Here is a 15,166-nt window from a genome sequence, read left to right as displayed (position 1 = left end):
GAGGCCCATCCAGAGTTGGTCTGTAATTGGAGGAAGAGATACCAGGACCAGTAACCACTTCTGGACGGTATCTCCACCACAGTTAAGAGGAAATGAGGAGTTCCTAGCCTGAAATAAGGGAACACGTTTGACTGGGAATTACTGGATCCATTACAGCATGTGATTCCTGATCCCAGGCTGCGATTCCCACAACTCTGTAAAACTCGAAATGGTAATGGGTGGTATCTCCAGTCGAGATACCACCCCGCATGACTTATATTGAGGGCCTACATAAGAAATGGACCCAGGTCTTGGTGTTTCAATGATGTGATATTTTGCTAAGTTCTGTGCTCTGTTTGGACAGCAGAAATCCTTTTCTGATTCACAAAGCTTTGTTCCATAGATGGGTGTTATTTACCTACTAGAAATTCATTAGTAAGTTAAGAATATGTGACACCTATTTATAGAAAAATCTACGTGAGTCAGGGCCACCACTGTTCGTACTTTGATTAGATCCAAAAGAGCAAATATTTTTGATGCTTCACAATAGCACTGACAATGTGACTACAAACTGAGCAAGCAGCACACCCTTACCACATATATGGTGCTGAATAGCACGTTTGTGTGAGTTAAAACATACATGCCAACATTTCGAAACAGGAAAGAGGGAAATAGTGAAAATAAATCAGTGGAATTTATTTATTTTCCCCATTGACTGACTTTGAAACAGTACACACTTTTTAGGTGAGAGACAGCTCAAATAAATCCATTTTTGGCTATTAAAGTCATGATCCTCCCTTCTGAATCGAGTCTATTGGCATGTATGATTAAAACCACACAGGCATTTGAATCAAGTCACCTGAGTGCGATTTTTCTTGCGTTTTCCAGGCTGTTCATCCTCGAGGTATGCTACTTAAAATATATACATTCATTAATACAACATGTGTAATATTAGGACATGTGTACCAGAATCTATAACTTTGTGGCAGGATATATATTAATGTACAAACAAAACAGACTTCAAAGTCTACCATATAACCTCGACTTAGTACTTTTCTAAGAATGTAGCAAAATGAATGACGACAGTCCTTTCCTGTCTGAAATATTTTGATAGCGGTGTGATATTTATAAACTATGAGGGGGGAAATGGGGTTAGATCAATGTGCCTAATGGCTTACAACATGGGTTCATTTAGTTAGAAAACATTTTTTAGCTTTAAGAGGATAAAAGCAGTGTGTAAGCTCACTGTGGGGACTGTGATAAGAGCTGTACTGTTGATACAGGCACTTCCATTGCTGTGACTGGCGCTCTGCTGTCCCCTCTGTGTCTCAATGATATCTGCAAGATGTAGAGAAACCGCAAGCTTGCGAGAAATGTTCGCGAAGACTCATTAAAGCTGGCTTTTGGCCTTTTTATTTTTGAAAATATCTGCGTGTTTATTACTCTTATTGCTTACTTCAGATGTCTTGGTTTCTGTGCTTTGTATAATTTGTATTTCCGAAACACGAAGTCAGATATTTCCTGCATATTCACGCCCCACAGGGACTCCTTAGCCCTTCACTCTAATGTCCTGATAGGGTGATCTGATTTTGAGAAGCAAAAAACAGAACAGGCCAGACATAGAAGAGGGACTAAACTCAGTGATCATATATAGAGAGGTGCACACAGCAGTTAATTTTTGGTCAGTGAAAACAGTTCTAACACTTCTTTTGAACTCTTCATTCAGAGCGCTACATTTACATTTACATTTACTATGGCAGGACCACCACCATGTGCCCCTTACCCTTTTCCGCCACCATACAGTGTTTCACCTCTGCTGGGACCATGTAGATGAACTCCTGAGCTGCCTGAAATAAAAAGATAAATTACTTAAATTGTTTCAGATTTTATATTCACCTATGGAAAGTAAATTATATATTTATTTTTGCAGGATGACGACATACGTCCCAAAAACCGGGACCTATTTTTAAAATTGAGATTGTGTGGGGAAATCTGGAATGTCTTGTCACCCTACCCTTGATCAACAACTATTCTCTAGGTGCGACATTTGTTGCCTACTTGTTTTAATCTTCAACCTTATAAATGCTATGTTGCCTCCAGTCTGGGCCAGTATCATAATGTGCTGTTCCGGTTCACTGCAGGAGCAAGCGGCTATTTTTTTGTGTGCGAGTTGGCCAAGTTCATACATATTACTCTGAATTTCTCCGAGTTAATTAATTAATTTGAAACCGAACAAATCAGAAACGGGGAGCGGAGATTATTGCCTCTCACTTTCCGACTTGTTATGTCAAGTTAGTTCGTGCATTAATTTGAAGAAATTCTGAGATCTATGTTTGAACTTTGGACACCTCACACACGACAAAACAGGTGCTCGACTCTGCACAGAGCCAATGCAATCTACTGTGATGTGACCTGTAGTCTTTATAAGGAACCAGTGCTTAATTTGTAAACTAAAAGGTGCGAGTGCCCAAAGTCCTCCTCTTAAACACGCCGCTGCTGCAATTAAAGGTGCGAGCACGGAATACTGAGGCAGCTTAATACTGAAGCCATCTCGGGCCTCTTCGATCCATTTACAGCCACTCCATGCCCCTTCAGCTGACTCTTGCAGTTTTCTGTTTTCTCCCTTTGGGACGCTTTTTCGTTTTTCTCTTCTACTCTCTTTCCCATATTTGTCTTTTGCTCACAGGAAATGCTTGAGGCTAAAAAATAAGCTCCGGCCCTCAAAAATAAGGGCCGGTGCTTAGCACAGGAAACAACAAGCACAAATTAAGCATTGTAAGGAACTAGATAAACTACAGGCACCCACTCTATGTAGGTTAAGTGAATAGTAAAGTCATTTATTGAACCATTTTACATGTTCAAAAGTAAAGTCAGTTAATTTAAAAAAATGTGAGGTTCACCAACTCTGGCTGTCCCCTTTTGGTCAAGATAGTGTACTCTAAAAATTACTCTGGCCATTGAAGTAATTTTAATAGAGCAGGTGCATATTGAAAACCATGAACATTTGACACATAGCTGTACAAAGTAAATTGATATCTTACTATAGATCTCTGCATTTGTGCTCAGAAATATATTTCCCCAGAGGCCAAAAAGTTTGGTCTGTGGTGTGACGGAAGGCTGCATTGATTTAAGCAGGTGTGGTCACAAGGTGGAAGAGGGTTAGGGGTATGCAAGGGCAGCAAAGCATGTACATCTAATGGTCGAATTGCACAATGTGAAACTAAAAAACCTGTATTCAATCCTGATTTCCCCACCTGACCAAATTGCGTCATCCTGCGCAAAATATGTCATTTCACTTTCTCTCCTTTTCCTTCATTATTATCACATATAAGAGGGACTTGAAATACATGGCTCCATAATGTGTGCTGTACAAAACCTTCTCCTGTATTTGATTTAATAAACTCTAATGTTGTTCATGTTTAATTGCAGTCTAGGCCACCAACAGGCACACATAACAACTGACTTGCCCCCTAGTTCACTATTGGCATTGTTGTCAGGTTGGGGAGAAGCAAGAATGTTTCTAAATTCATGTTTGAAAACTATTACTTAGAAAAAAATAATTCTCAATGCACTGACATAACCTGATGTACTAATGTGAAATGGTTCTGCATGTTAATGAAATACACTTTTCGAATTTTGAAGGGACTTTATCATATTTTTCTCATTTGCTACAAGATGTCTTTAAAAATGGATATGTTCCAAACTCGTCTAAATCCTTGATGAAACTTCATAGCATCATCAATTCCTTTCTAAAACCTGTCACTTCAGGAGCAGGCCCGCCTCTCTCGAAGGTTTTCTGTGAGCTATTAGCCACCCCTTCCTTGGGAAAGCAAGGCTTATTTACAACACACTTCTAGGGTCATCTGTGGGAAAGTAGTCTCTTTCTAGCATGGTTACCCACATGTTTGGCCTGTTTTCAGTGTGTTTGACTGTGTCACTGGGATCCTGATAACCAGGACTCCAGTGTTTATGCTCTCTCCCTTGTAAATTTGGTTCTTGGATACTGCTAACACAGTTTCCATTCATAATTGGCATACTGGTGCCCCTTTATAAGTACCTAGTATATGGTACATAGGTACCCAGGGCATTGGGGTTCCAGGGGATCCCTATGGGCTGCAGTATTACTTTTTCCACCCATAGGGAGCTCATGCAAAGGCTTCTACAGGACTGCCATGCCAGCCTGTGTGAAATGGTGCATACACCATTTCACTGCCATTTACACTGCACCAGGTAATTTATAAGTCACCTATATGTCAGGCCTTCCAACCCTGAAGGCTAGGTGCAAAGTACCTGTGTGTTAGGGCACCCTTGCACTAGGAGAGGTACCCTCACCCCACCCAGGACCATTTTCTCAGACTTCGTGAGTGCAAGTACACCATTTTACGCATGCACTGGACATAGGTCAATACCTATGTACAACTTCACTTCGTAACTCCGAATATGGCCATGTATGGTGTCTAACATCTTGGAATGATACCCCAATGCTGATTCTAACATTGGTTGTAAAATTCCACGCACTCTGGGAGCTCCACAGTGGATCCCCAGTACTGCCATGCCAGCTGCTGCCCCCTCACAGACAGGTTTCTGCCCTCCTGCAGCTTGAGCCCAGGAAGGCAGAACAAAGTATTTCCTTTGAGAGAGGGGTGTTACACCCTCTCCCTTTGGAAATATGTGTTACAGGCACTGGAGAGGTAGCCTCCCAGAGCCTCTGGAAATGCTTTGAAGGGCACAGATGTTGCCCTCCTTGCATAATCCAGTCTACACAGGTTCAGGGACCCCCAGTCACTGCTCTGGCGCAAAACTGGACAAAGGTATGGGGAGTAACCACTCCACTGTCCATCACCACCCCAGGGGTGGTGCCCATAGCTCCTGCAGAGTGTCCCTAGGATTTGCCATCTTGGATTCCAAGGTGGTGGGGCACTCTGGGAACATCTGAGTGGCCAGTGCCAACAGGTGACTCCAGTGCCCTCCTCTGATAGGTGCTTACCTGTGTAGCTGACCAATCCCCCTTTCGGAGCTAGTTAGGGTCTCTCCTCTGGGTGTTTCCTCTGATTCAGATTGCAAGACTCCAGCAGGAATCCTCCACAGCCTTTACTTCACCTTCTACTGACGAAACTGCTTCTGGACCGTCCACGAACTCTACAAACTGCAACAAAGAAGCAAAGACGACTTCTGCAACATTGTATCTTTTGCTCCTGCCAGCAACTGCAACTGTTTCCAGGTCACGCATCCTCAGAGGAATGCCTGTCTTCAGCCTACACCAGAAGAACAAAGGAATCTCCCTTGAAGTGAAGGAGTCACTTCCCTGCTTCAGCAGGCACCCCTCGGCAGGTAGCACGGGTCCCCTCTCCTGAAGAAGTGCATGGATTCAGCAACACGGGTGGTGGACTGAAGTGGTCCTAAGGTCCAGCTGTTCAACTTTGGTGGAGGTAAGAGCTTGCCTCCCCATGCAAGACAGTACCCTTGTGCACCATGTGTTTTGCAGTTGCCAAGGCTTGTTGGCATCGGAGTCCCTTGTGTAGTGCTGTGTGGGCCTCCTTTTGCAGCTTCTTTGTCCCTATGCTGTGGGACTCCTGTGAGCGCTGCCTGGTCTTCTGAGGGCTCTCTGAGTTGCTGAGAGCCCCGTCTGTCTCCCCATGCTGGGTATGGTCCCGGGCAGCGCCATTTTCCACTAACCGCAAGTTTTGCATGTGCCAAGGCTTGTTGGCAGAATCCAGCGACGCAATCATCCAACCGGCGTGGGACATCATCTGCACCAACCAGGAACCCGCATCTGTCTTCATGGGTGCAGTACTGACTGTTCTTCTTCACCGGTGGTTCTTCTTTTGCACCTTCATCCGGGTTAGCAGGGGCTCCTGTTCGCCACTTTATTTTTTTGCCTTTCTAAAAATACCCCCAGCTCGAAGGCTTATAACCTGGGAGTTTTTAGCTATCTGATGGAGCCAGGACCCCAAAACCACCAGTCTCGCACCTAAATGATCTATCTCAGCAAGCCTTTCCAATACCTCCTTTAGTGGGAGCGCACCATAGAGCCCCCTCTTTTTGTATAAATCATCAGCTTGGTCTTCACAGCGTTTACTTCCAAGTCAAAATCTTTGCAGCATACCCAAAAGCTGTTCACTAGATTTTGCAGCGCCATTCTGGTTTTTACTTAACAAAAGGGTATCGTCAGCATTAAATAGGCCTGGGATTTTCTGCCCTTCAGTTAGCTAAATACCCTAAACAATTATTCATATAGCGCAAAAAGAAACTGTCCGCCAAGACAAATAACTGTCGAACCCCCTTATTAACAGCAACCAGATTAATTAATTCACCCTTGGTACCATACAGGATTCTTGCATAGCTGCCTTCATGTAGATGTATAACATTTAATATTACTTTTGGGGCCCCCATCTCCCGAAGAGAAAACCTTTTGGAGGTTATCCAGAAGACTTACTGGACAGAAAGTTGCTGGATTGCTAGGACTTCCCTTTTTAAATATGAGGACGATTTTACCCCCCTTCCATGTCTGGGTTGTTGGAGCACCAGCAGTAATCAAGTTTGTGATTGTACTGATGTGTGGGACCCATATAGTAGTATTAGTTTTATACAGATCACTGGGGATTCTGTCCAGGCCAGGGGGCCTTTCCTTGTTTAAGTGCATTAACCGCTGCTAAGGTTTCTTTCAGCGTAAACGCCAACGGGGCTGCAATCTCGCAATTATCAAATTCAGGGACCTTGACATTGAGTTCTAAATCAGAAGAGCTGGAATAAAGGCTAAGTGGGCTGTCCATTCGCATGGAAGTATTGGGGACCCAGTCAGCGACTGGGGTTTTCTACTACCTGTCCTGACAGGCTGCCAAAAGCCTCCTTATTCGTTATTTCTGGTGGCTTCATAGAGATCAGCCCACAGTTCATCTTCCCATTGTCTTTTTGCTTGCTTCAGTTCATGCCTGAAAGTGGATCTAGCAGCTCTAATCTCTCTAGTTTCCCCAGCCTTAATTGCCGCTAATGGAGTGTGCTTTGCCTTCCTGCAGGCAACTCACTTTTGCGAGGTTGCCTGCCTAAGTTGGGAGACCCACGCATAAAATGATCCCTCAGTGTGTCATATAAATCCAGCAAGCAACTCATATAGTGTGGCTATTGCCTTTGGGGAAAGAGTAACAGCCTCCCATTTTACATTTCTACCGTTATTAGTCATTTTGAGTTGCTGTTCGTATTCCCTGCAGTTCGGCAAGGTAGCAGATGTAAATAGTTTACTAATGAAAAGAAAGTACTCAAGGGACATGGTCGCTTTCATTGTGTTGAACCACCTTCATGTCAGTCAGAGTTCCCATAATCTAACATCAAATAGGACATAATCAATTTGAGATTTATATGACCCATGCCTGAAAGTTGGAGCAAGATGGATATCGGATGGCGAATAACCATTACATGCATGAAGCCCGTGCGCCAAGGTAATATCTAGCACCTGCAAAGCTGATCTTGATGAACATTTCCTAGGGGGGTGCTTTAAGTTCTGGGATACCCCAGACATGGTTTTCTTTACAGGTTATATTCTGAGCAATAAGATTAGGCTCAAACGTTAGATTTAAATCCCCCATGATTATCATATAATGCAATCCTTTAAATCCAAATATGCAATGTAGCTGATTCACTATTTTTGGCCATTTTTCTATTATACAAGTTGATTGGCAATATGGAAACCACCCTACCCAAGGAGAGCATCGACCCTTGAATGTCATTAGATCCTAGACTAAGCAACCCACATGCTGAGATCCAAAACCCGTATCCAATTTTATAGGTTGGGTCCAATGCCAAAGTTTCCTGAAACAAGCATATTTGGTGCTGATCAATAAATTCCTCCAATGAGTTTTTTTTTTGTTTGGACCCAATCCCTGTTCCAACTCAGGAAATCCACCATAGAACCCATGGTGGTTGCGGGATCAACAGCTGGTGCTTCCCTAGAGTGATGGTACAATTCTACCTGCTGTGCTGAGGGACCTCCTGATATAGAAAGATTAGTTTTCACAATATTTGGGAGAGCTAAAATCTTCATTTGACATCCATAACGCATCTAACACAGATGTCTTTCTCTCAGTGGCACGTGCCTGTCCAGTGTCATGAGACTTCTCATAGATACTATTCTTTGCTGTGGCATTCTTTTTGCACAATGGGCTGGGGGAAGTTAACTCCCTCCCGCCCTCCCTTAGGCCTAGACAAGTGTGGATACAGTCCAGGGTTAGTCAATCAACTTCCTCCAGTACTTAAGAGTGACTGTGAACAGGTACATAATAAAACCCACTATGGCACTACAAACCAGTAGAGAAAGGATTTACGCTAGAATGGGGCCCTGGTAAAAAAAAAAAATGGTCTGTTTAGTGAAAAAGACAGATTTATAGAAGTAACTTAAAGGCAGAGGAACAATTTCTGATGCCCTGTCCTGAATCTGTATCTCATCGCTTAGCAGCGTTTGTACCATGTAGGGGTCTTTGAACTTAACAAAACACAGCCTCAGAACGATCTACCTGGCCTGGCCCAATCCACCCCAATCTGCATGTAAACAATATATTGTTCACCATTTTATTGGAGAAGTTCTTATTCCTTACAAACAAATGCAAACATTTGTTGGCAAGATCATCATGCGTTTCTTTCTGTCCTTTGCGCAGCTTTGGGGCTCCTGATAGGACAGTCACATAAGAGGAGGATGCAGGGGACAGATTCATAACCGGGAGCTTTTTACTTTGGGCAGTAGCAGTGGTCTTGCTCTATCCACTGGCACTTCTTATTAACGATGGTTGCTCAGGTTGCCAGCTCTCTAAAGTTAAATGGGGACAAAACTGTGGCTTTGGTGGTTGGAAACAACACGTTGCTCTGGGACCACCTATGCTGGTCCTCTTCCTTGGGTGACCCCTAAGTCAGAAGTGAAAAGTCTGGGTGTCATGTTGGACAGTAAACCTACCATGTCTACCCTTAGTGCATTTAGGAAGACGCTAATATGGCTAACAGTTGCAGTTTGCAGAACGGTGGTCCAAGGTTTAATACTATTCCACCTCAACTATGGGAACTCCGTCTATTTGAGTAGCCCCCTCTCTGTCATTAAAAAACTGCAGGTTATTCATGCTGCAGTCCAAATACCATTGGACATCTTCAGATTTCAATCAGCCTCCCTGGCTCTTGTCGTGCGTCATTGGCTGCCAATAAGCAAGAGGATTCACTTTAAAGCACTCTGCATTGCTTACCATGCACAGCACATAGCAGGGCCCCATATCCTTTATCACCTGATCAGCCCATACTGTGCCAACAGAGAGCTAAGATCACGCAGTCTGAGTCTCCCCTCTGTTCCCAGAGTAAAAAGAACCAGATGCAGTGGCTGTTCTTCTGCCCATTTTCCCCCAAACTCTGGAATACTTTACCGCTAACTCTCAGACAGAACGACAATATACTTAGTTTCAGAAAAGGACTTAAAACCCATCTGTTTGCCGAAGTTTGTTGTACCCGAGTCAACTGATCTTAGTGCCGGAAAGCCCGTTCTGGGTAGCCATGCACTTTACAAATCAATTGAACTGAATCAAAAAGTTAAGCAGTGCAGGACACCCTAGTTGCTTCCTTTCTTTAACTTCAATTAACCGTAAAAAATATTTTGCTCATTTTTTTAGCATCTTTTTAATGGTAGTGTTGAGAAAACACCAGCCCGGTGTTGCTATTGACCAGGGAGTCGTATGTAAAGATCAGGAAGGCAGCATGAGGCCCCCAGGCTGTACTTTGAGTATCACTGCATCAGTGCAACCTGTTCTTCCACTTACCCTCGCCCAAGTAACTACACAGCAACATACCCGCATCAGCTGCACGTGACTTCATGAGTACCCTGCATAACTGATCTTAGTCAATATCTTAACAATCTAATCCTTAAACGTTTTGCTGAATGAATTGTAGACCCTACCTACCTGCTCCCTTATCCTCATCAAAACTGATTCGCCCACATCCAATGGAGTCAAAAGTTTTGATCCTAAACAACCTGAAACCGATTGCAACACCTGCAGATGAGCAACTCCCTAACCTTAACTGTACAATTGGAACTTTTTTATGCCTCTGTCTCAACAAAACTAGGAAAACTCTTCCCAACACTAAAAAGCTCATCCCTCAAATCTAATTATAAAAAAGGGGAGGAGGGCAGGGCAAAAACTTTGCCCTGGCACCCCATCCACCACTGTCACCTATCCAATAAAGGCTATAACTCCTTTGCCGTTCACCATTTAATACCTACAACACCACCCCTAATGTATCCCAACCAATTGCTGCCTTCACTGCACCACCCCTGTACTGCAGCACCCCCAAAGATGCCCAGGGCGAAGACCTCCAAGGTTTCCTGCCTTTAAACCCAACTCAAACATTTGAAACTGTCTAACTTGTGACTGTCTAACTTCCACTGGGTCCAGGATAAAAATCACTACATTTCTGATGCTTTCTTGTCAATCATATTTCTAACCACTAATAGCAAGTGTAACTTAAGTGAAGCACATTCACACCCATCAACCAGTGTCTTCTAAATGCTACAGTTCAGAAAGGAAACATTGCACTTTAACCCTTTCCCTTCTTCCTGCCTGATTTTATCCCTTGATGGCATGGCCTTACAGGTGGTGGTGCCACTGAGTTCATCCAAGGTCAGAGGTGTAGAGCACCACCTGGGCTCTCCTATGCTTTGTATCGACGAGGGTCAAAGGGGGTTGGGCAACTGGGGAAAGTAATAAAGTAGAGAGCCGTTGACCCCGGCAGCAGTCTCCAAGAGAAACACAGTACTGGTGTAGTGTCGTCCTTCTTAGCGTTTCCTCGTGGCACTCACGTCACCCTCTACATTGGCGATGAGGGGGAAACTATCTGCTGTCGTGCCGTGCCCCATAGCCCAGGAGCCTCAGCGTGCCACTCACCTTGGTGCTCCTCCTCCCCAGGAGGACCGCGCTGGTGTCGGCCATGGCGCAGGGTTGTGCGCACTCAGTGCCTTCGTTGCCCCTCTCTGTCCTGTGGGCTGCTGATGAGGGGACGCCTCGGTCGACGTGGGATCGGCCGCTGCTGCCGGATTTCAGGAAGGAGGCAGGGCTCCGTGGTCGGGCTGAACCAAAGACTCGGTGTCTTCGAGGCAACACTGCCAGCAGGAGAAAGGCCCCACCCCGCTGCTGCCCTGAGGTGAAGACGCAGCGTTTCGTTTGTTTTCTCCTCTTCTTCCAGCGCTGAGGCCCGAGCGTGACCACGTGCAGAGGCATGCCATAAGTGGAAACAAAGGAAAAACAAATATGTGAAAAACAAAAGACACAACAAAAAAACGAAAGAAGAGCTACCTCCAACAGGACAGGAATGAACTGTGACACACCACATCCAGGGTGTCCAGTGGGCTAGTGCAGTACAAAAAAAAACGCAAAGGTAAAAGGGGGGGCAAGAAAGAAGAAGGCAGGCCACAGCAGAGATTTGACGTCCCTCCCCTCCCGGGGAGGGGACTCCTGCAGCACAGGCACTGGCCGGCAGGGCCAAGAAAGAAGTGGGTTTGTGGTGCAAGTGGTAACAGGCAACCGCAATGAGCTAATCGCAGCAGAACCGAGACCAGCACCCTCCACCACCCACTGTGGGAGTCCACTCGTTGATGGCAGCGTTGCCCCCTTTCAGCCACCTGGCGGATCCTGCCATGGCGGCGCCCCAATGGTGCCATTGGCTCGGCCGGCTGGACAACTACTTCTGTGCCACGAGGGAGACGGATGGTGCGGTGCGTAGATCCCTGATGTTACACATGAGTGGGGATGAACTGTATGAGCTTTTCAGCACCCTCCCAAACATGGGTGTAGCCAATGACTTTGATGCGACGGTCACTGCACTGAACCTGTACCTAGATCCCCAATTGAATCCAGACTATGAAAGGTTCAAACTACGCCAAGCGCAGCAAACTGACACAGAGTTGGTGGATATGTTCTATGCCAGATTGAGGAAATTAGCAAGTACCTGCGTTGTCCTGAACCAGCACGAAGAGATCCGTGCACAGAATATTCAGGGGTGCTGTTCCAACATGCTATGGAAACTAATATTACGACAGCTGGGCATCACAGATGAGATAGTGATCCTCGACCGCTCGCATGAGTTCTCAGCCACACGGACAGACGCTATGGCCACTGCGAGAGGGCATGCATTGGTTGCGTCTAGTGCTGCCAAGCACACCGTGGTGAAGGAGAAACATGTTGACATTTAGGAAACGTGCCCAGTCCGACCAAAATTGCCACGTGCCCAAAAACAAAGCGAAAGAGAGTGCGGGAGTTGCGCCTATGACCACAAAATGCCTGGCTGTGCCCAGCGAGAAGAAAGACCTGCAACAAGTGTGGGAAGGCAAATCACTTTGCCAGAGTGTGTCGAGCCGGCCATTTCAGACAAAAGCCCACACTAAAAAAGACTGCCACAATGAGGCAACTGACACCTGAGGACGGCACAGATGGAGGTGCAGGAAGGTCAGGAAGTGGAAGATATGAAGATGAAGAAGAGTAAGGTATTTTTGTCATCTCATTCATGGAGGGAAGCAACAGAAGTGATGCCCCCCCCCCATATGCAACGTGGACATACATGGTGCTAGGGCAACCATGCTGATTGACACTGAGGCATCGGTCAATGTGATGGACAGTATGCTGTATGACCAGCTGTCCCCAAAGCCACAACTAATACCCTGCAACACAAAGATCTATACCTATGGGGGGCGGAAGCTGCTCCCGCTGTGTGGTGCCATTGACGAGAGGTAGTTAACCAGGGTCGTTCGACGACAGCCAAGTTTTACGTGGCAAAGGAGAACAGGGGTACCCTTATCAGATGCCACAAGGCCGAGGACCTGGAACTTGTCTTCTTTGCACATCAGGTTCATGACACGCATGCAGAGGCCATACTTGATGACTTCCCACAACTATTTGTAGGTCTAGGAAAGCTCAAGGGGAAGCAGTTCCAGCTGCACATTGACCCCGCAGTGGCCCCTACGGCGCTGTGGCACCGCCGTGTTCCTTTTCATCTCAGACCCGGCAGCAGACAGAGAGCTGCAAGCTCTGGAGGAACGGGGGTGATCGAGAAGGTTAAAGGGCCTACCCCATGGGTATCACAGTTGGTAATCACACCAAAACCCAAGCAGCCCGGGGACATCCGCCTATGTGTCAATATGTGGCTGCCGAATCATGCCATCAAGAGAGAACGACACATCACACCTATGATGGACGAGATTGTCGCAGACTTGAACGGCGCCCAATGGTACTCAAAACTTGACCTAAATTTCGGCTATCACCAGCTGGAGATAGCCCCGGACAGCAGGAACATCACGACTTTCTCCACGCACATGGGGCTAAGGCATTTCAAAAGACTCAGGGGGTCATTATGAACACAGCGGAAGCAACCGCTGTGTTCATGCTGGCGTTCAAAACACTGACCGCCAGCGACCCCGGAACCCCGCTGGACAGATTATGAACCTTTCTGAGGGGTAGCGGGCGGAACCTTGTTTCCGCCCGCTGGCTCACAGAAAGGCTCGGCCGGACATTGACGGCGGCTCCACATGGAGCCGCCGTCAATGCCTCTGTGCGGCAGGTGCATTTGCACCCGTCACACAGATCACTGCCCGAAAATCGGGCAGTGACCTGCGTGATGGGGCTCTGCACCGGGGCCCCTGCACTGCCCATGTAAAGTGCATGGGCAGTGCAGGGGCACCCCCTCCGCCAGCCTTTTCCTGGTGGGATATCCCACCAGGAAAAGGCTGGTGGGAAATGAAACATTATCCGCAGGGTAGCGCCGCTACCCTGGCGGATGGTGTTTCATCCCGCCGCCAGACTGACTGAGGACAGGAGCCTGGCGGTGGGTGACGGCTGCCGCTGGCGGCCGTCACCATGTTCATTAGCCGGCATGGCAGGCCGAACCGACATGTTCAAAATGGGGGCCTCAGTTTTGGCGTGTCGTCGGCTGCTGAGGTTTTTCAGAATGCCATTAGAGAGGCACTGTCCGGTCTGGAGGGAGTGCTGAACTTAAGTGATGACATTAGGATCTTCTCGGAGATGCTGGAAGATCATCACCGCTGGTTGAGAGCCACGCTGCAGCGTTTGTCTAACGCAGATGTCACACTTCACAGAAAAAAATGCGTGTTTTACCAGAACTCTGTTGAGTTCTTTGGTTAAATTTTTTCCCGTGAGGGGTTGAGAGTGGACCCCAGGAAGGTGGAGGACATTCGCAGTGCACCAGATCCGCGAAACACCACCGAAGTCAGGAGCTTCCTGGGTATGGCGACATACTGTGGTCGCTTCATACCTCATTTGGCTACGATGGCCGAACCCCTGCGACGACTAACGAAAGCGGATACCATGTGGGACTGGAGTTCGGACGTGAGCAAGGTGTTTCAGGATGTGAAGAGGGCGCTGCTGGATAAGGTGATGATGGCCTATTTCCACCCCAGGAAAAGACTGAGTTGGTTGTAGATGCTAGCCCGGTTGGGCTAGGTGCGGTGCTACTGCAGGAACAAAGTGACCAGGGCTGGGCACCTGTGGTGTATGTCAGCTGAGCCCTGTCAGCGGTGGAGGCTCGTTATGCACAAATTGAAAGAGAGGGACTGGTAATTCCCTGGGCCTGTCAGCATTTTCCCCTATACCTATACGACTAGGAATTAGAGGTGATAACTGACCACAAACCCCCTGTGTCGTTGTTTGCGGGATCCACGCGGTTGGCTTCCCCGAGGATTGAACGCTGAGCTGTTTGCTTCAAACGTATAGGTTCAAGGTTGCCTACAGGCCAGGAGTAAACAACCCGACTGATTACTTTTCGCGGTATCCCCCCTTGTATCCCGATGATGGATCTGAAGATGAAGGAGAAAGAATGGAAAGCTTTGTGAAGATGGTGGTTCAGGTCGCCTGTCCCGTGGCCCTCACACTAGAAGAGATAGCCGAAGCGTCTGGGAAAGACCCAGCAATTGGCCGTGCCAAGGATGCTTTGAAGCTGCAAGAGTGGAAGCGTTTTCTAGACGGCACGAGGTCACTTGACCAAGAGGAATGTGTGGCCATGCAAGGACTCTGGAGAGTAAGAGATGAACTGTCAGTGGGGAGTGATGGGCTTTTGTTGCAGGGCCCAAAAATAGTGCTTCCACTGCACCTGTGGGACCGGTTGGTTGACCTGGCTCACCAAGGACATCAAGGAGCCGCTAAGACCAAATCTCGCCTAA

This window comes from Pleurodeles waltl, chromosome 11 (assembly GCF_031143425.1).
Source record: "Pleurodeles waltl isolate 20211129_DDA chromosome 11, aPleWal1.hap1.20221129, whole genome shotgun sequence".
In the NCBI taxonomy this organism is placed as follows: Eukaryota; Metazoa; Chordata; class Amphibia; order Caudata; family Salamandridae; genus Pleurodeles; species Pleurodeles waltl.
This window is presented reverse-complemented; position numbering follows the sequence as displayed.